Source organism: Taeniopygia guttata, chromosome 1, assembly GCF_048771995.1.
Source record: "Taeniopygia guttata chromosome 1, bTaeGut7.mat, whole genome shotgun sequence".
Taxonomy (NCBI): domain Eukaryota; kingdom Metazoa; phylum Chordata; class Aves; order Passeriformes; family Estrildidae; genus Taeniopygia; species Taeniopygia guttata.
This window is the reverse complement of record NC_133024.1, coordinates 22,552,583-22,578,788: the sequence shown is the minus strand read 5'-3', so window position 1 is coordinate 22,578,788 and position 26,206 is coordinate 22,552,583. Positions and strand designations below refer to the sequence as shown.

At 40.4% G+C, this 26,206-nt stretch overlaps 1 protein-coding gene across 24 annotated transcripts in view; it reads left to right on the top strand.

The window, feature by feature from the left end:
• The window catches only part of ZBTB20 (zinc finger and BTB domain containing 20), a 501,814-nt gene that overhangs the window by 358,497 nt on the left and 117,111 nt on the right, over positions 1-26,206 (top strand). For 19 of the 24 annotated variants that reach the window (XR_012054410.1, XR_012054415.1, XM_032751110.3 and 16 more), the window contains one exon: positions 582-637. The gene's annotated coding sequence lies outside the window, so the exon portion shown is untranslated. Of the gene's footprint in view, positions 1-581 lie in introns of those variants that run through there. The other 5 variants (XR_012054412.1, XR_012054413.1, XR_012054411.1 and 2 more) reach the window with 2 other exon arrangements.

The window sequence follows — 26,206 nt, the reverse complement described above, 5'->3', positions numbered from 1 at the left end:
TATTAGGGGGTCTCAGGATAACAAATCAATCAAGTCCAAGATACTGTGTTGACAGAAGGAACTAAGACAACACAATTTTTTCTGTGCAGCTATCAGCTGTAATGTAAGCATTCTCAGCCCTAATAATAATCCTAACCCCTCTTCTGTGAAGGTTAGGATCAAGAAGGCGAGTTCTGTTTCAGAGTCCTGTATCATCTGGCATGACTGCTAAGAAGGATGCCACTCAAATCTGGCAGTGTTTTTGTGATAAGAGCATTTGTCCATAGGAGCCACAAGCCTATTTCACGGAGACTGTTGAACAGCCACCAGAGGATATTTAGTCTCTGCTGGCCTGGAATTATCCCAGGACTGAAAAGCTCTTCAGCCATTACCAGTTTTCTCAGCTACATAGTTCTGGGGTCAGGTAGTTTCAAAACTTCCAAGATCTATTTGTTTGTGAATTTAAAACTTTTTTTTCCCCTCTCCTGTGGGAATTGCCACCATCTGTAAATCTCCTTGATCCCTGTTTTATATTCTTACATTGGTATCATTTAGTGTTTTTATTAACAATTTGATTTCGTTTTTTCTTTCTCTCTTCTCAGATCACTAACAATCAGTTTGTGGCCTTTCTCTGGAGGAACCTTTCCTTATCTCTTGTGTAAGTATTTATAACATTTTATACTTTTCATTGATATAAGTTGTACCTTTTCTTCAAGTTCCATCAAAGTCAGCCCAGCGCCTCTGTTGCATCCCATGGTCACAGGACTCAATACTGAATTTTTATTTTAATGAAGTCCAATATTTTAATGCAGTGTCACCTTATGGGACTCAGATTTTAGTTCAGTGACATTGTGTGATTGATTTATCTAGAATTTATATGTGCGTTTCTGGATGGCAATATGGAAGATTTCTGTTTATATATGCGGATATACATGTTCTGACGCACATCGTGCTGTTGTTTTCTAGTTCAGAACGAAATATAAAGTATTCAATGCTGTGCAAGTGCAAAACAGAAAACAGTCAACTAGCATTTCAGCCTGTCCATGCTGAAGTTTGACCCTGTGGTGAGGGACCCTTCCTTACCCAGTCCTGGCTGCTCTCCGAGCTGCTCTTCTTATCTGAGTATATTAAATGTGCTGTATACTTATTGACATCCAACAGTATCAGGATTAAAGATCTGTCAGCAATTTTTTGGAAGGTGTTATGAAGGGTTCTTTTCTCACCTAGTCACATTCACTTGAGTTTGGCTGCTGCTATGTACATTGGTGATTCGCTGACCTTTTTAACTGAAGAAAATCCTATGTTTATCCAGATAATTGTGTTTTCAAGACCCAGAACAGGAAGAATTAATTTTTTCACCGTTTAAGTTTTGTTTTTTTTCCTTTTTGGGGAGAATAAGGGATGGAGCCTTTGGGAGTGTTTGTTTGTTATCATTTGAGTTTTAATTTTGTCAGGTTCTGACACACGATGGTTTTGCGCATTTGGAACAAAAATTCACATTTTTCTGGGATTCCTTCATACATATTGGCAGTGAAATCTAGTGATTTTGAAACAATGACTCTTCTTGTCGAAATATAAAGGGAAATATAGCACTACCACTTCATAATATTTACTATAGTTAAGTAAAGACAGACCAAAGTTTTCCAAAAGTCCACCAGCATTTTAAGCCACTGTTTTGGGCTGTCCAAGCTGAAGCTATTTAATGAATGCCAAAAATAATAATGGCTTTTAAATTTAGGTTTAGAGCTCCACATCCAAATATACCTGGACTTTTTTTTACTTCAGATCTCTAGTTTGCAATTTAAATTCATGTCTCCTACCTGTTCAGAGAGAAAAGTAGATGACTGTTAAAGTGATGCCTGGAATTTAAAAAAAAAAAAATCAGCACAGTAAGAGAAATAGCTCTTTCATATTTGGGAGAGGAATTAAATCTGCAAATCTCTAAATTTATGTTCAAGTTGTGTTTTGATTGTTGGGTTTTCTTTAAAGGAATGAGAAAGTGCAAATGGACATTCTAATTTTTTCAAGGTGCTTGCTGAAACCACAAAAGAGCTTTCTTTTCCTGATACTAGACCTAAAATATGTGGCTTTAATGTTTAAAGTTGACCCATAACTTTTGCAGTGCAGAAGGAAATGGCACGCTGCCTTCTCCCCCACCCTGTGGGCAAAAAGATGAGATTTGCTGCAGTGGCTGCCAAAGGTGGTGTGACAATGCCAGCTCCCAAGGAGACATATTTGAGTTGACCTATCATGCCTATGGTGTCCCCATATTTCTTTCCCTTCTCCTGTGCCTTTCATTATAAGGTGTCCCAAATCTGTAATTTACAACATGCTGCTCCAGTTTTGCTCTGATATATTTGCTACAAATAAGTAGGAGCCTATGCATGTCCATAGCTGCCCGTGGCGGTGTCAGGCCTGCGAGATGAGGGGAGCAGAGGCGCCCACAGAATGCAACATGGCTTATGCCTAATGTGACATTTATTTGACTCAGAAAAGCAATTGATTAAAGGCCCATCGGACCTTTGCCATCATGTATTATGTATTTATCCAGCAGGGGCATTTTATAACGGCCCCTGACAAATCCTATTACTTTTGTTGCAGTACTTCATAATATCAATAAAAAGCATTAATGATACTCAGGAACGGGAAGCGTTAACACCGCTTATGTTAATGCTTCCCACAGCAGTGGCAAAACCATTTATGTCTGTGGCAGACACCGTGTGCCTTCAACATTTGCACAAAGGCACCAGTTAGCATTGTTCTAGCTCTGCAGGGCAAGGCAGTTAGGTGGAAGCAGCAAGCTGGCTTCATGATAGGTAGGCATGTGGAAACCTGAAATCCTTCTTTGACATTTGTTGTTTCCCATCTGGCTGCCTTTGTTTCTTGACAGGTAAGATTAGAATCACGTGCTCTCTTGCTTCTTTAGGTCTGGCTTATTCCATAGCCAAGAAGGGCTTCTTAGTGCTCCTCCATTTCTAAATTAGCAAGCTCCATGGGACCTCTCCTGTGTTTCAGTCATGTCTTGTTCTGTACTGGTTCTCCCCTTTCCCTCTGGAAGACAGGTCCTTCACTTTTTGGTAACAGAAAAAGTGTAAATGGGACATTTTTACATTAGAAGCTGTTAATGGTACCTGACAAGCATGTTTCTGAACTAGAAAAGTGATTTGTTCTGCCCTCTGTCTCACTGTCCAGCATTGGGCTCTCTTTTCATATCCTTTCTCACAACTTGCTGATGATTCAGTCTTCATTGTTCTCTTAGATGTTACATACACGTCTGCCTACTTATATTGCATCAGGTTTTTGGAGGTGGAAGGATTTAATAGATCTCACCCCCAAACTATATTCCCACTTAAGAGGAATACAGTTAATCTCTGCTCCCCTTGAATGTCCTCAGGACTTCAAGCGACACAGGTGTATTATTTGTCAAAATCATTATTTTCGTAGAAGAAGTCTTCCAACCAGCCTGTAGCAGTATGGACATTACTAAGGTACTTTCCAGTAGGAGAGCTAGCTACCTAGGATAAACAGCTACAGCAGGACACTGACTTGCTGAGCACTACCTGTTCAGATGGAACCCATACAATATTGAAAAGTTATCTGCTATTAGTGTTGGTAAGTGCAAATCAGAAGCACACCAAAGTCATCCAGATACAAGGAAGTTTTATGACATGTTAACCTAATTCCATGGATATCTGTCCATCTTGTTTAAATAGATTTCTGATGTAACCAGGTTGTACTGAGCTCCAGCATCATTCCTATCAGACTGAGCACTGATTCTAATTCTTGTTACTTTACATCCTGGTTTAAAAAATAAAAAAATAAAAAAAGGAAAAAGAAAAGGAGGGGAAAAGTGAAAAAAACTGCAATTTATTCCCCAGCTTCATGAAGATGTATTTGGTCAAGTAATGATGACCTAAGGGATGCTGAGAGGCATCTTACTGATCTCATCATAGTTATGAGAACCATCCATCATATGGTCAGTGATTTGTATGTCAAAAGACACCCAGCAGTATTCCAGCCTGCCAGTAGCCAGTTTCTGAGAATCCCTATTGACTTTATCAGACGTGATGATGCTCAAATAGTCTTTGATATCACTGTATATGTCCCTGCTTTGGTACTTGTTCACCACCAAACTGTCATCTGTTACCACTCTGAACCATTATCATCAAATAGCAACTAATTAGCCCCCTCTAAATCCCTTTATCTGGTTCTGTGCTTAGTGTTGTTTTGCAGATGAGGAACAACAACAGTGATTACTACATCAGGAGCAGGGAGGAAGCATCTTTTCTCTTCTCAGGTTTCTTAAGAAGCTCTCCCTTACTTGAGAAGAGGATAATAACCTCCAGGTCAAGCTTATTCATGAATCAGAAATGAACATTTGTAAAATGCCAAAAAAGTCTACATGTAATAAGCCTTATGTTTACAACAGCTTTCAAGAGTTAGCATTTTTCAAGAATTATCATAATTAATGTAATAAATAGGCATGTAGATTATCCAGAGGAATCAGTTGATCTGCTTCTGAAAATAAGGAAGTTTAGGAATGGAATGGTCACCTAAACAGCAGTCTGAGACAGGAAAGGAATTTTTTTTCCCCGGCTATTATGTGTCTCCTGAAGGGAAGGGAATGTTCCACAAAAGAAAACAACATGGGCAGAGGCAAATGTGAGAAATGGCAAAACAGCCTTAAAATGGCAGCAGAGCTGAAATTCTACTCTGGTATATTTATAGAAATGAAACCGTATAACTGAGAGTACACCTTGGGATGAATGTTCTTGAGCAGTGCCACAATTTTTTTATCTGAAGATGTAGTCATCAAAAAATCAATAGATGTGCAAGGAAAAAAAAACCTCATTATTTAAAATAAATCTGTCAAAGTTCACAGGTTTGTTTTAAAACATCTCTCATAAAAACAGACCAAATATCCAGAAAACTCAAGAGGTAGCCAGATTTACCAAAAGGGGCAAAATTTGGTCCTAGTTTTTCATTCAAACATTAGTTTAAATGTTGACATTCAAATTGTTTAGCAAGTAATAAAGGCTGCACATAGCTGTGAAGTTGATGTGTGGATTACAGCAGAGGCATGTGTGCAACCTGCCCTCTCATTGCAATACCTACAATATATCCACTGGTGCTGGATGAGATTGAAGTCAAGATTGGCCAGCATGACAGCTGAAAATGTCAGACCTTTCTGCCTTTATGCATACTAGCAATCTCTTTGTTCTGAGTGATTTTTCATTTACTTAGTGTAATATAATGCATTGAGTGTTAGCTATTTTTGAAAGATTACACAGTACAACAGGAAAAAAATGGACTTTAACTAGACAGTTGTAGGAGCATAATATTTTAGGTCTAACTAGAAAAAAGGAGACAGAAAATAGAGTTGTTTAATGAACTTTTACCCCACACTGGCATAATTGAATATATTTGGATGGAAAAGACCACCTTTCTCAGTGGCAGTAGCAGTAGCAGCATTTCCTACAGCAGTTTGAATGCCATCCATCAAAATATTAAGACAGACAAGTTTGTTAGGTCAAAGTCACTGTGCAAAATGGAAACAACTACAGAGTGTGGCAGAGTTTTTCAGAATATTCCCTTTGTAGTTATGGTAAATTGTCTTCCAACTTTGGCAAGCACGTTGCTCTTCTACACCTGTATCACCAAATGCCTTTTTCATTTCTGAGCTTTATTGTGGGTCCTTCTCCTGGTGCAGAAATCCTCCTTGATGCTTCTGCTTTGGCATTGTGTTGTGTATCTGCGTCCATCCAATGTATACACCAGACATAGGGTAAAAATGGTACCAAGAGCAAGTTGTGCTGGAGGAGTAGCTGTTATAAAACACAACATCCAGAAATAGGATGTTTCCTAAAAGTCACCTTTTGATCAAGACATTGTAGATTTGTCTATTGAAGCTGGCACCAAGATATGAATACTCAGGGAGGTCCAAATGCCTGCTCATGTTCCGATGGGTGAGACACCACAATGGAAAATGCATTTGTAGGAGGATTTCCTTCATCTCCTTTTCCTCTTCACCACTCCCACTTAAAAAAAGAAGGAAATCATCTGCCATGTAGCTTGTTTGTGTGCCATTACACAGGTGCACATGTCAAAACACACATGAGTAATCTTCAGGCTGTGCTTCATGAAGACTGCTTTGCCTCTTGAATTGGAACTCTTAGATATAAAAGATAGAAGTATATTGAGAAATAATGATGCTTTCATCTGAAGTTCTTGTTCAGCTTGAAGCTTTCCATCATTTTGGATAATATCATGCTGCATATGGTTCACAAATTCAGGCCCCCAGCTAATACTTTCATTTCATGTGTTTGCATGCCCAAAATATTAGAATTTTGTGCACCACCGAAAGCAAATGCTTTTGGATCTGAATGGATCTTGCTCTCTCCCATTCCATTGTAGTGAGTTTTAAGTTTAATAGAATATCTGTATCAGTTTTCTAAATTATGTTTTCTAATGTTTTAGCTTCTTAAGCATACTCTAAACAGCTTGAATTTTCAAGGATAAAATTGAAATCCCAACTTCAAATAGCATGCAATTTAGAAGTATTCATGCTTCACCCAATCACCAAAGTAAGGATCAGTTTCAACATTTGGATCTGGGTATGTATTTAAATTTCACATTTGTCCGTGTTCACTTATCCTAGATGTCAGTAAAGAAATTAATTGCTTTTCAATTTTTGCAGTAAATCCACTTCCACATAACAGACAAAAAATAATGTGCAGCATTCTGGGTGCTCTGCAATATGCAGTGAAGGTTGTGAAGGAGATCTACTATGTGTGATCAGCATATAACCAGCTCTGAAGAATGAAGGTTTTCCAACACTGTTTTTCATTTTTGCATTTAAAAAATCTTTTACATTTTGGGGTTTAACGCAAATTTCTTATGTGAATATCTGTGCATGCTTAACATGGTCCATCATGACATTAAATACTTAAATTCTGCTACAGAAGGCTAAAACATAAATGCAGCTTCTCTTACAGTGAACTTTAATGGAAAGGTAGCAATTTTAGTCACTCAAATACCTGCAGACTGAGAAATGCCTCAGGGAAGATTGTCAAAAATCCTGTTTTTTCTTAACTTGTTGAAAATAGTTTGGCAGATTTTTTATTGTGGAGCCTGCAATTTAATCTCACGGTGATACTGTGACTTCTGTGGCAATGTCTTCACCATCCATCCTGGCTTGTGCCAGTGCAATATTGCCACTCTGCTAGTGGGCAGCCCAGCTTTTCGTATTGCAGGAATTTTACAAAGTGTCAAAGCCTGACAAAGCACGTAGTGTGTTCAGGGAGAAGCAATGCTTTTGTAAGTGCTTCTGATCACCAAGTATTTCTCCTCCACTTCTTACTCCAGCAGTGTTTTCTTGGGAGACAGGGTCCAGAATTCAAAGGCATTCAGCAAGATTTTGTAGATGAATGGGCATCCCATTCTGGGAATATTTTAAAAGCATGAAACTGAACTAGATATTTAATTAAACTGTACAAGTAAACTGCTGAGAGAGTTGTAGCATCTCTGAACATCCCAAAGAACGGAGACGGAGAAATAACACTTGAACATTATAGGTGAATGAGAGCTAAATATTGTTAATGAGCAAATTATTGGTGTTGATTGATCCTTTTATAGCTATTAAGCATGCCCCCACTTTTTCCTAACCTGTGCCCACTCCCTTTGAGGGGCCATGTAAAAAAATGTTACCTTCTTCATCCAAATCTTATTAGATAGAAAAAGCTGGTTTATTTACCTAAACACTTCTGGATTGTTCAATTGTAGTATAGCCTTCACCTTGCCCAATAATTCTTTCTTCACCACTGCTCAATCTCCTCTTCAGGTAAGCAGTGGTTCACCTTACAGTCCTTTTGCAAATCTTGATCTAAACTCATGATTACCCTTGTGATACTGTATCAAATGCTCTACTGATAAATTAAATTTACTGTATTTCCTTTGTATGGATAATCAGTTATCTTATCAAAGAAAATTATCAGGTTAGCCTACTAAAAACTATATTTGGCAAACTCATGTTTTGTTTCATCCCATTTTCCATTTACCTACATGTCTTTTCCATTATTTTTTCCTTCAACATTTGCTGCACTCAAGCTGTTGAAGCTCCTGATTTTACATCAACATCAAACAAGTGTAAGTGAGATCAGAATCAGTTTCAGTACACTGTAGTACAGCCTTGCAAAAGCCTATTCATTCTCATGACTGCAAAAAGCTTCGTTCTCATCTGGCAGACAAGTAAAACATCAATTCTATTTTTCATTGTCATTATAGCAAAGGGCAGGTGGGCTGATTTTCAGCCTTGGCTGGTGAATGTTTGCAATGATGTGCAAAAGGGTTTCTAGAGATAGGATCAGAGACATCTACCTGCACATTAGAGTGCTTGGACACTTGCATTAGAAAAACCTTAATGTATGTATCAGTAATGAAAATCTTAATTAAGAACGCTGCATCATTGTCCATGAACACTCTTTCTTTCTCTGTGTGTGAAGCTCTTTGTGTATTGCAGCATCTACCTGGTCCAGGCAGACAGAGCCCTCAAAGAGTGTGTCTGGAAGATCTCTTGATTATTAACAACTAGCAAATGGCAAACTCTTACTCTTCTTTTGTCTCAACACTGAAACTCAGAATAGTAGAGCACACAGCATAACTTGGGAGTTTGTTTGGACTTCTTCTATGGCTTTTTCCACTTCATTGTTATATTGGTGGGTTTCAAAATCCAGTAGCATTGATTAGAACTGAATGATGTAACTTAGAGCTACCAAAATGTGCACAGACTATTTACCCAATAGTATATCTTTTTCTTTAGGAACAATGCACTCGCCTGGGCCATGTTCTGTATGCACAAAAAAGTATACTAATGGATGTGACAACTGTGATGTTAATCTCTCTAAACTCAGAAAATGTGGAGTGAAGGCTTCCAGAACAACCTTGCCTCTGCCTCTTGCTTATGATAAGGTGTCTTACTGATCCCTTAGCTTTCCAAGGCAGGCAGTACAGGGAGAAGAGAGAGGAACTGCATGAGGTTTTTTTCCCTGTAATTGTATTCCAGTGGTATTTGTTTGTTGAGCACCACTTGTATGTTTGATGTGGTTTGAAACACATCCAGAAAACCTCTCTAAATAGTGGACATACAACTGATTTATAGGTGTGCTGATAGCAGCACAAATAGTGTAAGGTAAGGAAGAGTGTATGGCACGCACACACACTTTTGCCAGAGTTCTATCTTTTGCAAAGATTCAGTGCTGCCTTGTGCATTATGCAGATTTCCAGTAGCAACCTCAGATTAAGACTTTGGTATTGATATTTTCAGTGGGATATAATTTCATTTTCTTACCATATTTGATCTGAGCTTCTTGAGAAATGGTAATCATGAGACATTGCAATCTTTGCAGGCACATTTGCCAAAGTTGTATCTTTTACTTCCAGATGAGTCAGGCTGTCTTCTCAGGTTCACTGTCATGTCGCTGACATTGGTAGTTTCTGTGGACTCATACCTGGATGGCAGGAGGACATGTCCCAGGAAAGGCAGGAGCAGTAGATACTGCTATTTACTTTGAATAAGAAACAACTATGGAGTCTCTTGTTGTCTATATAAATCATCCCAGTTGAGACCCATATAAAAACCTACACATACAGTGACTTTATTTTTTCATCCTTAGAAAGAATTCCTCCAGTCTGACAGAAGAGTTCATGCTGAGGCCAGTAGTTCATGCAAGGCACAAAAGCTGCATATGCCTTTATGTTGTCATATAAAAAAACAGTTCTGAGAATGAAACCCATGTAATCCAATAATCCCTCAGACTACAGCTGCTGTTTCAACCATCATTAATATTCTCAAAACCAACACTTATTTCCCTAAAATATCAGAATCTGAAATATTCCCGATTAAATAAAGTGGGATGGAAAGATGATTAGTGGACTGGAGCATCCCTCTTATGTGTAAAGTTGAGGGATCTGGGCCTGTTCAGCCTTGGGCAGAGACAGCTGAGAGGGAATCTTTTAAAGGTATGTAAGAACAGCAGTGTGTCCTTGTGGCCAAGAAGGCCAATGGGATCCTGGGCTGCATCAGGGAGAGAGTTGCCAGCAGGTCCAGGGAGGTGATCCTGCCGCTCTGCTCAGCCCTGGTGAGGCACATCTGCAGTGCTGTGTCCAGTTCTGGGCTCCTCAGGACAGGAGGGATATGGAGTTCCTGGAGCCAGTGCAGCACAGAATGCAAAGATGATTAAGGGACTGGAGCAGCCCTCTTAGGAAAGGCTGAGGGAGCTGGGCCTGTTCAGCCTCTAGAAGAGATGACAGAGGGGACCTCACCAATGTCTGTCAGTATCTGAAGGGAGGGTGTCAAGGGATGGAGCCAGGCTCTGCTCAGTGGTGCTGAGCAATGGGACAAGAGACAACAGGCAGACACTGATGCTCAGAAATATCGCCTGATCATGAGAAACAACTTCTTTACTGTGCAGGTGACCGAGCACTGGAACAGATTGCCCAGAGATGCTGTTGTGTCACCCTCACTGGAGATATTCTAAACCCATCCAGACACAAACCTGTGCCATGTGCTTTGGGATGACCCTGCTTGAGCAGGGAGGTCAGACCAGATGACCCATTGTGACCCCTTCCAACCTACCCAGCCTGTGATTCTGTGAAATTGCTGACTCTTCACTGCTTGGTATCAGGCCAGTGCATTTTGTCTAGGCAGAATACAAGTGAGGAATCACTTCCAGTCTGATTTGATGGCATTCTATACCAAAATGCAAATATGAAGTAATTAAAACTGTCCCATAGTCTTCCTGCTATAGCTCAGTCACAGATTGCAAGAATAGTATCTTTTTTTTATTCTTTTTAAATTTTTTTTACTAGTCATTTACACAATTGCCTGTCTACAGTTAGAAAAGTGTAGCTCAGTGTCTGGAAGAATATTTAAGAAAATAAAGATATTTTAATATGGCAAAAATCTTGTTTTTCCAAAACCAAATGGCTTCAAAGGTGTCAGTGCTGCTACTTCTCTTTCAGGACTATGTACGTGTCAAGTTTGATGTTTTAAAACAAAGCTGTGTTATAATTATACAAGCATGTTTGAGAAAAAAAGGCTTATGGAAAACTTAACAGCTGGAAACTGTTTTTTACATACTTGGATGACTCAAAAGCAGCTGAATGGGTTTTTGCAAAACTTTACCAAAAATGACATTTCTGGATTGAGACAAGGCATGAGAAATAGCAGCTGAAAAGGTAACAGTTTCACAAAGGTATGAGCAAATATAGACAGAGATTATTTAATTCATCAACTTCCATTGCACAGTCATTAATGCAATGCTATAAAAAAAGTATTCATATTTATATAGTTTTTCAAGGATTTCAAAGATCTGTACTAGACTTTAAGGAATTAAGCTTTGTAGCTGAGCACTAATCAAATATTAATATTTATATTACATTGGAATACCTCATATTCAAACAAGAAAACAAAGACGTAGAGAAAGGCAGAGGGTTTGCCCGAGTCTGCACAGAAAGAGAAGACCACATTTAGCACCCGTGCCTTTGTATTGCTCAGCTTGGCAGCGTGGGAGCTCACTTGGCATCAGGGGGCTCCTGGTGTCTCTCTCCCTCTGCCTCCCGCTTCAGGCACACCCAGCTTGGAGGTAAGCACCTCTCTCACACACATGGGCTGGGCTCAGGTACCCAGCTCCCTTCTGTCTCCACACTTCATTCCCCAAGGCAAAGTCTGCCAAATTCTGGCTGCTGTGACCATGAAGCCTGACTGCATTCACGTATCACCCCCATTTCAAGTGCATACACTCCTCCCCCGTTCTTGAGGACTGTCAAAGTGAGAGAGCTGTCACCAGAAACCTCCTATGGGGTCTTTTACAGTGCATGGTTCAATCTATAACTCTCTAACAATAACTTTACTGTTTGAAACCTCAGTCACTGAATAAATATGATTTTACTGCTGCTTAGCTTGGATGTTGAACTGTATTGGAGGAAGCTGCTCTACTTTCATACTGAATTTTTTTTCAGGGTGGTGTGTGTGAAAAATAACACAAATAGGAGAGTTTTTGGATGGTCACATTGAGCAGTCAGCAAGAAGAAAAGTACAGTGTGGTGAAGGGAAATCTGTTTGTAGTAAAAGCAGTATAAGCTTGTGGTTTGCTAATGGGACCAAGAACATGAATTTTTCACTTTAACCCCAGCTGTAAAACTCCCTCCTGATGGTGGGGAAATCACTTGGTGTCCTGTTGTTGACCTCAATTTCATCTTCATGGTGTGAACCATGACCCACCTCACCAGACTACCATTCCTCTTGAAGTTCAAGTATTAGCAGAGGTTTTGTAGAGATACTTTTCTAACCTAACAAGCCCACTCCTTGTCAGTGTTAAGTGTCATTGTCTTACTTTCTCAATTAAACAGGTTTTTATGGCTTTCACTTTTTTGACTTGGCAGAGTCACCAGATCTGGGAGCAAAGATTAAGTGCTGCCTTGTGCATTATGTTGATTTCCAGTAGCAACCTCAGATTAAGACTTTCGTATTGATATTTTCAGTGGGACATAATTTCATTTTCTTACCACAGTTGATCTGAGCTTCTTGAGAAATGGTAATCATGAGACATTGTGATCTTTGCAGGCACATTTGCAGTAGCCCTTGATTTGGTTAGATTTAATCTCAGCACATAAACTATTAATTTACATGAGGAAAAACTTGAATATAGCCAGGTAGGAACACCTAACTCCACAGATTTCCTCAGCAAAAGTAGTTGTATCAGTCTTTTGTCAGCTTTTCAAAAGTTTTGGCAGTGTGCCCTATATATTGACCATTTTGCTCATGAAAGGCCTCAGTTTTGTTTTCCCTTTATCATTTCCACTTTGAGCTGTCTAGTGTTGCAGTGGTTCTCACAAGAAGCTGTCCCTGTATTACTGCCAAAACCAGAATCACAGCCTAAGCCAGCCTTTAACTGGTCATTAAAAGGAAATGACACTCCTCTCATTTTGCTAGCGGTATCACTTCTCAGCTTCACAAATAATTATCTGATCCGAAACTCCTCCACTATTGTGTTTAAGTGTTTTGTGAGTCTTAGACCTAAAAAAATTCAAATGCTGAGCAGAGTTGTTATGCATATCTCTCCTTCTCATATGTGAATATCCTAAGCACCAGGAAGTGCCAGGCTCATGGATCTTTTTGTCAGAACTCATCAGTTCTTGCTTTCTGAGTCATCTTTTAGATTGTATGAATTTTTAAATATTTGTTGGCTAGAGGATGATATGTTGAGATGATTGCATAGAGAAAAGAGAAGAAGAGCTACCAAAAGGCAGAAGCCAACAAGTTGGGTAGTCCATTGAAATATCCTTTCCTAGAGAAAAAGTTACATCCTGTAATGCCCAGGTCAGTTGGATATAACAGAGTAGCAGGCTGACAAATCCTCTGCTTTCCTGCTAAATATTATGAACAGAACTTACAAAAAATCCCAAACAAAAACAAAACAAACAAACAAAAAAACCCCAACAAACAGAAGACTTATTACAATTACATTTCAACTATGATTGAAGTAGGAGAAACAAATCTACTAAACAGTGTTAGAAAATATTTCCCATTGTAGTCCATACAAGAACTGGCATTATTTAAATAGTATGGGTGCATATGGGATTCATTTAGGAAGCAGCAGAAACTTCACAGCATCCTCTTGTCTCCCACTCCAATCCATCAGGTTTTTGTTCTTCAGCTCAGCTGCCTTTGCAGGACTGCATCTTAAGGTATTGCCAGTTTTGGCTGAAAGTTTTCAGACTGTCACGGAAAAAAAAAAAGGAGATAGAAAAGACAAGTAAAAGTTTCGTTTCTCTTGCCTAATTGCAACAGAAAAATTGATTTGGCTGTTTTGGTGTAACAGGCAAAGCAGAAAATACAGCCCCTCCATTTAAAATAAAATTACTATTTTACAGCCCACTTTGCACATGTGAGCCAGGGAGGCAGACAGGACAGGTTGTGAGAGAAAGAAGCTGCAAGGAGAAGCAATGCAATCTCTTGCACATCTTAAGCAACAGGATGACCCTTTGATATTATATATATGCACAAAGTTTTGTTGAGCTGGCACAGCAAGGTTGTGCTACCTATGTTTGCACAGTCCACCTGTATGTATGTGCTATTTGTGAATTTGTGAACCTTCCCTTCAGCCCATTTAAAGTTTGCCCAGGGATTTAGCAGAGTTTTGAAATCTCACAGAAGTCTGGCTCGCCAGATGTAACATTAAATTAAATTGGTTTGTATTGCAACAGGATTGGTGGGAGGATCAAAAGCTTGGTGTAAAATAAAAGGAGGTTTTTGGTTTCTGTGTGCTAAAGTGCTTCTATTTCCCTTATTTTTTTTATTAGTGTATATTAAGCAATTGAATTCTCCAATAGTAAGCAAAAAACTCTACTAAAGTGGTTATTAAATAAATCCTCTTCAGTTACTGTGACAAGGGCTGAGTGTTACTGCTATAAAGGGTCTCAGAAACTGTTCTTTTAAGGCTGAAGAAAATTTAGTTTTAAAATCAGAGGTGTGCAACTAGACAACACAGTATATCTGATAATTTTGGTTTAGTCTGAAGAGCCTAGGCTCAGCTAGAAATTTGGCAGATTGTCTCTCAGGTCAGGAAGTAGTTTTGGTTTACAAATTTAAAAGCCAAATTCTGTTTTAGTATTTCTTAAATGTCAAAACAACCCTCTGACCTTGAAAATTACTTTCTCTGTATACTTTCAGGGCTTTTAAGTAAAAAACAGGCTTTTTTTCATAGTGAAACATGGTAACCTGCTGGTCATCAAATCTGAGAACTTAGAGAAAGGAGGGTGACATTAACTCATCTTTTCTTTCCCTTTGCCGGTGCAAGAATGGGCTTCATTCATATCAATGGCAACTGGAGGGAAAAAGATGCGCTAACCTTTAACTAGGCTTCCAGTTTATTTCCATAATGTATACTGTGGCCTCTCCAAGGATGAGACCTCTGTCTGCAGCCTTTCAGACCTCATAATAATAATAAAAGGCAGGACAAGTTTCTTTGCTCTCTTTCAGAACCTAACCTCCAATGCCTTGATTTCAGTTTGTCCCCACCTAAGCACTGCAGGAAGGTAAAGGCCATATTTAGTGCGGCTGGCCAATTGCACACTTCTGATCATTCCTGGCCCTTAATAATATGACTGTTTGAACTTAAATATGACATTTGAGCAGCCCATTTAGGTTACATATCTCCAGTATTCTCCTTTTCTGGAAAGTAGTTTTGCCACTTCTGAAATAATGATGAAAACTGAAAATCTGCCCTTCCTTCATCCCATCTCCATCCACCTCTTCTTCTCACTCTTGCATTTCCTTTTGGAAAGGCAATATCTGTGTGGTGCCCCTGTTTCCAGCAGGACAGAAGCAGTCTGCCCTTCTCACTGTGAATGAGAAATGGAATGGGGGGGAGCAGCCTGAAGCCCTTCTCTCTCCCCTGAAAATGGGGTATATATAACTCATCCTCATGGCTCCCAGATGCCCCTGCTTTCTGCAAAACTCTTTAGGTCTTTCTGGTTCCGATATGATGAACCCCCAAACTTCCTATTGTGAGAGCTCTGGGCCTCTTCTGCCTCAGGTATCCATCGTATCTAATGTTAAGGCATTCTCCAAGACTGCCTGCACTAGGATTTGCAATTACTAAGTGATTGGCAATGACTTAGCTTTCCCTGGATTTCTGTGAAATAGGGAGGTCATATATTCAGCACTTAGCTGTAGGAGAAACTGAGGCACGGGATGAGTCTGGATTTAACAGAATACTTAAGCACATAGTTCTTTGAATGTAAGGATAATTTCAAGAGCCTATCTGCCTCAAATTGTTTGCTGAAAAGCATCTTATAAAAAACTGCATGATGTTTATAGCAATTGATTAATTAGATACCACTGTTACGTAGAGATGGAGAAACCGAGGTGCTGCATTTATTTGAGGTCAAGCTTATGCTCAAAGAGTTAAGCAGCTTTCTTTTCTTAGTCTTTGCGGTTACACTCCTTCCTTCCTCTATGTAGCTGACCATTTAAAAGATTGAACAAGGCTTTTTGGAGAAGAGATTAAATTTGGAGGTGTTGGTTGTAGTGTTCCAAGGTGATGGTTATTCAGCCAGCTTACAATGTAGTATTATAAATTATTAAGTGTATTGAAACCTTAAAAAGTAATATCTGCTCAATGATAGGTCAACTTAATGTAGAATAAACACCTACTACTGATCTGTAGTCAAATGATTTAATCTAGAACTAATCTACTGTTCAAACTAGTTTTGAAAATTGAATAGTTCTATCACTGAAAATAATTAATTGTTCAAACCCATAGGGCTAAATCCAGCAGTGACCTAAATGATAGGAGAGAATTACACACTGGATATCAGCATATGGGAAAGTAAGTAACAAAATAATAGATGTTGCTTTGGTTATCTCTTATCCTGGCCAGTATCATACACTTTTGCTGGTAGGGTATTTGGCTGATGTCGGCTTTGTCCAATTTCTTCCTCCAGCATTTGAGTTCCAGCACTTTTATGATTATTTTATAGGGAAAGTTGGTTGAGGTTTATGTTTTCTTTGCCATGCATCCCTTTACACCCATGCTGTGACCTGGCACAGGGCGTGGGCCCTGGCTGATCCTGTGGAAGGGTTTGGCTCGGCAGGGCTGACCCCGCATCCGGAAAGGGGAGCTGCCTGCCAGAGCACTCCTGGTGACCTCACTGGAATTGCTACTGATTCGTCCTGATGTGAAGAGGAGCAGACCTCAGGCCAGTAGCTCTCAGTGATGAAGTGTTTCCAGCATCCCATTTCAGTAAAAATACCAAGCCCCTTTGATGAGGAAGAAAAAAATTGCAGCTTTTTTTCACTCTATCTCCAAACACCTCCGCAGAACAACATGGGGGAAAGGAGAATAGCAAATACTCAATGGGAAATTTTATCTTCATTTTTTTTCTTTTTGAGGAAAAAAATTCCACACACAAATCAAAACAAGATGGAGCCCTAGAGCCTTACCTGCTGACTTGAGGGAACAGAGAGAGGGAAGGGAAGATGCCTGGTCGTGTGCCAAGCATTCAGCACTGGGCATGTAGCACTGTGATGTGGCTCTTGAAGCTCTAGGGGCCTGGAGCCAGCGATACAAATGCAGCAAGAACTTTCATGAAAATGAGCCTCTTAACAGTGTGTGGAGCTGGTCTGTGATGGCCTCAGGAAATCCCCCTGGCTAGACAGGGCCTTTTTATCCACTACATTGCTCTGACTCAAAGAGAAATCTCACGTAGCTTCCTCAACCAGAAACTGAGCATGCATATAGTCTGCAGCGTGGGGCTTTGGAGTTTCCTTATTTTCAGGTAGTCATTTCCCTCCTCCTGCTCTGAGGAAGTCTGCCCTGCCTTTCTTTGTTGTCTAATCACACGTAGGATCTGGTGCTGCAAGCGCATGGTGCATCCTCAGTGCTCAGCCATCGGGCTTTGTGCTCTTCTTCCTTTGTAGTCACACCTCAGCTGATGGACACTGGCCTAGGGCCACTGGTTGGCATTGGGATTTTCACTCCTTGGACATTTGGCCCTTTAAAGCCCTGAGAACTACTTTTAATAGCACCACAACTGGCAACACTTGTTTTCAGGCTCAGGACCATCTACGAGCAAATGCTTGCGTATTAATTACAACAAAGAGCAAATCTACTTGACATTTGATTTTGTTTTTCTTGTTTCCTTGCAAGCTTGAAAATGAGCTGCTTTTGCCAAAGGAAAAAAAAATCAAAATGCATTTCACGCCTTTTTTTTTTTTTTAACTTGAAATAGGCCCCTTGAAAAAACTGACATGTTAAACACCAGCAAGAAAATTATTATTTGGACATATGGCTCCTCTTCCTGAACTTTGCAGAGAGGTTAGATAACGCTCTTTCACATCTTAAAAGACTAGACTGCTGCTACATTACTAACATATTCTTATGTAATAATCTGGCACTGATGATACTTTATCCAGTCCCAGTAATGTAAGACCCATTTATGGTTCGGTTAGTTATGAGGGATTTTGTTTTTTTGCGGCTTTTCTTCTGATTTGTTTGGTTTTTCATTACACTGTCCAGCAGTAGAATATAGCATAGCATAGCATAGCATAGCATAGCATAGCATAGCATAGCATAGCATAGCATAGAATAGAATAGAATAGAATCATGCACAGAAACATATTGTGGCTCTGTCTTTCAGGAGGGTTTTGCATTGTATAGATTATTTCTGTTAACACTGCATGATTCATAAAAAAGTAAAACTAAATTTTAAAATCTAACTCTTAAATTAAGACAAACTCATCTGAGCCCACCCATTTACTTTTCCGATAAGGCTGTTTCATAAAGTGAAAAATCTGTAAAAATTAAAATAAAGTTGTCAAACCATCTAAGATAGTGAAATACCACAGAAACATTGTCATTACCCTTGACACAACAGATGTTGGCAGTGATGTAAGGTCTGGAGGAACTTGCAGAATGCAGAGGTATATAGGTGAGCTGGCCAGAAGATAGTGCAAATATTTACAATTTTGGAGTGTGAAACTTTATGAAAGTTTTTCATAAAGAAACTATCTTTTAAAAGACTAGGACCAGGACCCCGCCAGTGGGTGAGGGAGCATGAGAGCCTCTTAATTTTGAACTGCAGTGTCTATCCTCAACCCAAGAAACTTCTCTGATAATATTTTCCTTGAAAATTATGTTTACTACAATGTGTTTCATGTTCAGTGACAGAGCTCTGCCATGGAAAATTGTGGATTCACAGAATCCTGGAATAATAAAAATCAACAAGAACCTTCTTAGGTCATCCAGGTCCAACCCTCACCCTGCTCAAAGGAGAGCCAGTGAGGATGAGATTATCTTTTTAACCAGCTTGTTCATCTATGCATGTATGTATGTGTCTTTCTCTCTACCAATTTTAGAAGTACTTATATACTACTGTCCCTTTTTTCAATACTCTTTCTGAAACTTGAGATTTTTAGAATAATTTTATGTTCTCTCACTGATAAGCAGGAACTCTTGATCAGAAACTATCTTGCACAGGAATGAATGTGCAGGTGTGCAGCCACTGTACCTGACTCTTGATGAGCCTGGTTCCTTCCTTTCATTGCAAGACAACTTTGTTTAGTGACAATGAGTTGTAGGGGCTTAAATATCTCACCTAAGTAATAAAATAATGCTGTTACCAAGGACTACCATCGGCTATTCTTAGACTGAACCCTGTTGCTGCGGGGAGAGGGAACCCCAGTTCTGCTATCGTGCATTAATTGCTGCTGTTTGTTGCACATGAGATGTTCTACTAGATGGAGCAGTGGTCTAATCTGATGTGGCAGCTCCTACATTTTTATCTTGTAAGTGCTTTACTTACATGAATTAATTCTGAAAACACTCTTGTGGTGTTAGTCATTGTTATGATTCCCATTTTAGAGACCCTGAGTCTAATTCTTAATTATATTAATTCTTCCTTATGCTAGTGAGGTTCCGGATCTGTGAGAGGGTCTCCCAACTGAGGGAGATGGATTGCAGAAATGTCAATGGAAAAATGAGAGTTCATTGCCCTCTAGCAATTCTCTGTTTCTCTGAGGTTGGAGAGAAATATTGGAAGACAAGTATAAAAGTGGTTCTGTTGATTTTTACTAAGGGCTACACAGGAGCTGCATGGCTCAAGCCTGTAAGAGGTGTTGTATTAGCCAAAATTAGATTATTGAGATTGTTGACACTTCTTTCAGTGTGGCCACAGTCTCATCAAAAGAAAGGGAAAGCCACCTCTGCTGGCCCTTCTTTTCTTTTAATCAGGATACATTATCAGAAAATTGACATCCTACTTCCCCCAAAATCCTCAAAAACAAAACAATAACCCCAGAAGAAGAGGCAGTGAGCTTGAGGGAGGGAGAAAGAGACTGAGGTTTTCCCAGGAATGAATAGCAAGCCATTTTAAAAGTAGTCATTATGTGCTGTAACCAGAAGAAAGACCTTCTGTCTTTCTGTATGATAAAACTACCAGTGAGATGTATTGCAAGATAATTAGGAGCAAACAGACAGGAAAAATGAGTGATGTGCTACTCTTCATTTCCTGAGCCGGTCGTGTTCCAGTCACTGTGCATGCTGCAGCTCTGTCTGTGGAGAGAGTGGAGGTGGAAATCAACCCTGTCTGTGTCCTCTTCCCTCATGGCTTCACCCAGCTGAAGAATGTGATGGATGATTATGTCTGCTGTAGAAAAGAGTCAGAACTCTACACCCTCCTCTGGGTTTTTGGCTTTCCACTCTATATATATCCAAGTCTAAGAGATGAAGTGGTATGTGCAGATAGAGACCCTTCTGCAGCTGTCCCTGTGACAAAACTAATGGCTGGACATAGAAAACAGTCCTCAGTGGGGTTATTCTGGTGGCAATCTCCTGTTTTTGGCATGCTGTGGCTGTACAGCTCCCCAGACTGCAAGCAATATTGTTGTTCTTACAAAGGTTTTGTCTAGAATGAGGAATATGAAAATAATTACAATTTTTCGTCACCGTTGAGCCCATGGAAAAGCCTCCTGAAACAAGGAATCTTTAGATAAGAAAGGCTGGAAGCAGAGGCAAAATACCTGTCATCTCCAAGTGCAGGAAATAAGATTTGTGACTATGTGACAGCACCAAAGTTAGCAAGAGGGATATGTAGCATGTTTCCCGTCAGCATTTAGAACAGAAGTGGGGCAGATGTCCGCTTTAAAGTTCTTCAAATCAGAATTATAATTGTCTACCCATGAAGGTATGAGAGAAAATTAAACCTCCTGACATCCTGAGATACTTATGCTTCTTTCAAAAATCATAGAATAAAATATAATAGAACAGAGTAGAATAGGCTGAATATAACACAAGATGCTGTTTAAATAATGTTAATTTTGGAGCATAGATGCAATTGGTGACAATAGTAGGGATCATGATAGAGGGTAGAGAGCTAATGTTTTCAAGTGTTTAAAAATCTTTGGGAGCTTTCACGATAAACTTCCATATAAATGTTCAGAGAACATGTTACCTGCAAAAATCATGTCCTCATTGATCTGCTTTTTAACCAGTTATCAGATTTCCTTAATTTTTTTGTAAAATCAGACTTTCAAAATGTTACTTTCTGACCCAATAGAGCTGAGGAGGGAGAAAAGCAGGAGTCCAATTCTTCTCATGTCTTCTCAACCAGATGTTTTGTGGAGTTCCCCTAGGCTGCACTGTTGCTTTTCCAGTGAAGGCAAGGGGATTGCACTGGTGCCCAGGAGGGTATAGCTCACTTTTCAGCACATCTTACTGTGGTGGTAGTGCACTAAAAGAAAAAAGCAAATGTGTCTCATAGACAAGTTTGCAGTATTTTTTCTTTTTTTTTTTTTTCTTTTTTTTTTTTTTTAAGGGAGGCTCTTCCACAAAATAGGCCCGTATATTTGGATTGCCTGAGAGAGTAAAAATTTGGAGACCCTCTGATTCCCTGATTTGTTGACATTTCCCTATTGTCAACAAATCTCTGAAAGAAACTGCCTTGGGAACTGAGAACAGCACATTGTAGGTAAAAGGTGCTTTAGGAACCAATCCTGACATTCCATATCATTGGGGCAGGAGGAGGGTGGGGGTAGTGAGGGGAGGGCTGATTCTGGTAATCAGTGCAGTAAGGAACAAACTTGTTTGTTTTGCCCCAGAAAATCAAATGGCATATTTGACAGAAACCACCCAGATGCAAGTCATGGTACCTTTCTCCCTTTAGCATGCAGAGGTACTTACTGAGCACAGTGGTGCAAGTTAGGAAGGATGCTTTACCAAAAGATAAAGCAAGGAGTTGATTTCTCTAACAAGGACTTTCCAGTCTCTTTCTCTAATTTCTTACCTACTGAATAATAACCGTGTATTCACCCTCTCCAACATGCTGTGCTGGTTTACATCTCTGAACAAAAAGCACAGACTCACAGCTGTTTATGAAGACAAGCCAATAAATCTAGAGGAATATATTTATACAACTCATCCTGAGATTACATAGTTAAATTCCATTTTTTCAAATAGACAGATCTCCTTTTTTGCAAAGGAACCAAGTTCCTCTCCGTGCCACCCAGATCTGTTGATTTGCCATTAATGTCAGCTCTTGTCAGCTGTACTGAGCACTACAAGTTGCATTGCAGAATACTTTATATACATTAAAGGAGTAAGTACTCTGCCATTTCTGTGTCCTGCTTTTGCCTGGCGTTGTGGTGCATGTAGAAGCCAGAAAGTGAGGAGCAGTTCCACTGACTTTTCCTTTCATAAATCCTGCCCTTTGCCGATGGTAAATCCAGGGACAGTTCTCATAAAGGTGTCTTCCAATTCTGTAGCAACATATGGAGAGGTTATCATACAAATGAGTCTGAAACTTGTTGCAGCACTGATTGCCTTTTCCATAGCAAACAGCAAACTTTTTTCAACTGATCAGACAGACTGAGGTTTCAGTTATCGATCCTTTGGCTAAATCTCCCTGATACATGGAATAATTTATATGAAGGAAGAGCAAGCAAGAGGGTACCATGCAAAACTAGAAATCATCATCCTGTATCTGAGTTAAAATCTGTGATAAAAATCTCAGGAGGGGAGGGTGATGTACATTTTCTGGAGCTCCTCCTGGCCTTTTGCATTTATTTAGACTATAAGTCAGCTCTTGGATGATATTCAGGTAGAAAGCAGGAGGTCCTTGACTTCTGTAGCTTCCAGTAGAAGGGGACCAGCTAAGAGCAGGACTTAACAGTAGTGTTTTCTACATTAGGCACTATAGGAGATTTGAGGATCTCCGTATCAGGAACACATGCTAATAAAATATGTGCCACATAGTAAAAACTCACCTGGGTGAAATGCTGCTCCTTCTGATATCAATGGAAATTTCCTTTTGACCAGGGGTTGCTATGGCAGCAAGCAGTGGAAATGAGAACAAGGACATTTTGATATGTCTACACTGTGGATTGCAAATTATGATACCCGAGTTAGTTTTAAACAGTCTTGCAAGGAGTGGTCTAGTTAAGGCAGCCTGAAACACCACGTGGCCTAATTTACCATGCTAAGCAGTTTGCTTTCCTCTGTGTTCAGGGTATATTCATGCCTGGGGTAGAGCAGAGGGGAAGAGGTATTTGAGGAAATGCCTCTTTTATGGCAATGGGATAAGGAACAGACTGACAAGGAGTAGTCTAGGGAGGGAGGAATAACATGAGAGAAAGTAAGCTACAAAGCAAGAGGAGCAGCAGTGTGTGGAGTCAACTGAATGGAAGCAAATCCAACAGCATCAGAAGATGTGCAGGTTTGGAGAGCCAGGATCCAGAGTCTCTGCCCATGGCAGCGTGCTTTGCTCTCCTCCTTGAAGGTGAGCTTAGGGCTTCTGTCTCTCAGCAATTTCTTTGTCAGGAAGACGCTGTCAAGCCACTGAATGAAGCGTCCTCACAGTTTTCCAGTGGTTGATGCCCTCGTCAGCGCCGTTTTAGTCAGGCTGCTGCTGGCGCTGCCGGCTGAAGTGGCGGAGTCCTGCATTACAGCTCCACAGGTGCCCACCCGCCTCAGCCTCACCAGCAACGTGGAACAGCTTCTAAGTTGACTTTTAAAGAAAACGCTGAGAAATTATACTGAAAATGCATTACTGTAATGCTAATGTTACTAAGTCAAACACTTAAAAGTTAGGAAATGCCACAGCTAATGTTGTCTGTGCAGCCGTAGGGAGGGCCCCGTGTACCATTACCATAGCTTGTAATTACATGACTGCACACTCTTTCTTCAGTCAATCCCTGCATAAGGTGGTCAGGTCCTCTGCATATTTTATTAGAAATGCAGCCCAGAGCTGTTTTGCACTCTGTTGGATTATTACTTTGGTACTGACCCATGAAAGAGACTTGTCTGTGTCACTGTTCTCTACAAAATCTCATCTGAAAAGGAGTTAAGGCTTTTGATGGTGCTGTATTTCTCTGAAATCTCCTTTTCTGTTCTTCAGGACATCTTACCTTCCATATTATTCGTGAAAAATGCATATTTTGGGGAGGCTGAGGAGAGAACTTCTAAATAACCTCATTAAGCCAAATGTCCCAAATCTTTCTGCAATGCATCCCTCTCCTATTAACTATTTAGGTCTTCTGAAAACTGTGCTGAGTCAACAGGCCCTAATGGGGCTGGTAGGCAGATGGGACACAGCCAGCCAGCATGTAACATTTAAAAAGGTGAAAAAGGGCAAGAACCTACCTTTTTCCATAGCAGAAGTTGATAGAAGAAATGAATAATAGTGACATCTCCCATCAGCTCTCCATTAAAAGCAAAACACATAAAAGCTGGTGCCAGATTTGCCTGGAGACCTATGTCCAAAAAATGATAAAATTAACATAGAGACGTTGATAGAACTTCTGTGTTTTGTTTCTTCCTTCCTTATGCATTTGTACCTAAAATACAGAGTGAGGGGAGAATCCCAGCTCTCCCTCTGAAAGGCCAGCAGTCAGCTGCATTGTGAGTCCCTTCTCTACTTTCTTCCCATGCTTTTGAATGGCACTGGCAGGTTAGTCACGGCCATTTAAAAGTTTATATACAGCAGATGTTCACGGAGCTGATCAGGAATTTTGGATTTGCTGGTTTGGCTGCAGCCCTGTACGAAATACAGAAAAAGTATTTGCAACACAGAGGATATACCTGCCTTGTGCAATAAATTCAAATACCTCCCTTGTTGCTGTTTGCTCAGGAGGGGACATCTGAGTCCCTGATAAGGGGACATTCAGTGTCCTGAAACCCAAAGCGGGTCCCTTGCATCTGACAAGGGAAAGTTCTGGCAGGGCAGGGGTGTGATGTCCAGGGGCTGAACGTGCTGACAGCTCCCTCTTAGAGCAGGGTGTTATCTGCTGCCTTCCTTCTCAGAGGGAAAGGCCAACTGGCCCACACCTTTTAAGAAGCAGACTTTGCACAAGTGTCATAAATCTCTGCCTTGCCTGCTATACAGTGCTGCCACTGCACTGGGTATCGCCAGCAACCATCCATTTGAACTGTACTTCATTTTGCAGCCCAGGGTAGAAGAAATAGATTACTTTGCCACCTATTTGAGGGGGTAATTTCTCCACCTCCTTGGTGCCTGAGACTTGTCTTACCCCAATACTCAGCACTGCCTTGTCACGACATCTCCGTCTGTACCCTGTCGGTGCTCAATTTGTCTGTGTTTGTGCAGACATGCATGGCAAGGATGTGCTCCCAGAGATTGTGCAGTTCCAGAATCATAACATTCTGGTGATCCATCAGGAAAATTTGTCTGAAGGGCAGCAGGGTCTTGCTTTAAGCGAGCCAAGGTAGCAGGCAATCCTGCACTCCCTTCCCAGCCCCGCAGGACAGGTAGTCTTTGAAGACTGTGGGAAGGTGCAGGTGTTTATTTCAGCAAAGGCTGCAGTGATGTGTAAAAAAGAGAGGGAAGGGATCTCCCAGCTTTTTGGAGATTGCCTCTGTATAATGCCATTTGAATCTTACTTTTTGTTTTGTGGTAAGTTTTAATAGTTATCCTTTGAGGATTTTCCCTGCGAGCTTATCTGAATACACCAACAGTCTTTTTTGTAATATTCGCATTTCCCCTTTGGTTCAGCCGAGCCCACTGACAGATCATTCAAATTCAATTGTTTTATGTCTAAGCCGAACAGCTAATTAAAGTAGGGATGATTAACCTGACTGGCAGTGTCGCTCTCTCTCCCTCGCTCTCTCGCTCCCTCCCTCCCTCCCTCCTGTTCCAATCAGTCTTTTTCTCACACTCTCCCTCTCTCTCCCTCTCTCTCTCTCTCTCTCTCTCTCTGTCTTTTGCTCTACTGTGTGTGTGTGTGTGTGTGTGTGTTTTTTTTTTTCCTCTCTCCTAAACGTGGTCTGCTTGCTGATGGCAGAATGGCACTCGGAGATTTGTGCATTGTGTCTGGTTTCCTACGGGCAGGCTGACCCAGTGCCTCTAGGGACTTATCAATAGACCACTCAGAAGAGACAGAGACAGGAGAAAGGAGGGGTGGGGGGGAGAGAAAGAGAGAGGGAGAAAGAGAGAGAGAGAGAGAGAGAGAGAGAGAGAGAGAGAGAATCAATATCAAGAATAGAAGGAGCTCCGAAGCCATTTTTTTTTTTAAAGAAGTATCAGGACTTGGGAAGAGGGTGACAAAGAAGGTTTTTCAAAGAGGCAGTGGAGGAGGTTCTAATAAATTTGGAAGGAAACAGTTCCCTGTCTTGGGAAAAAAGGAGAACTCCTGGCTGATTAGCATTCACACCAG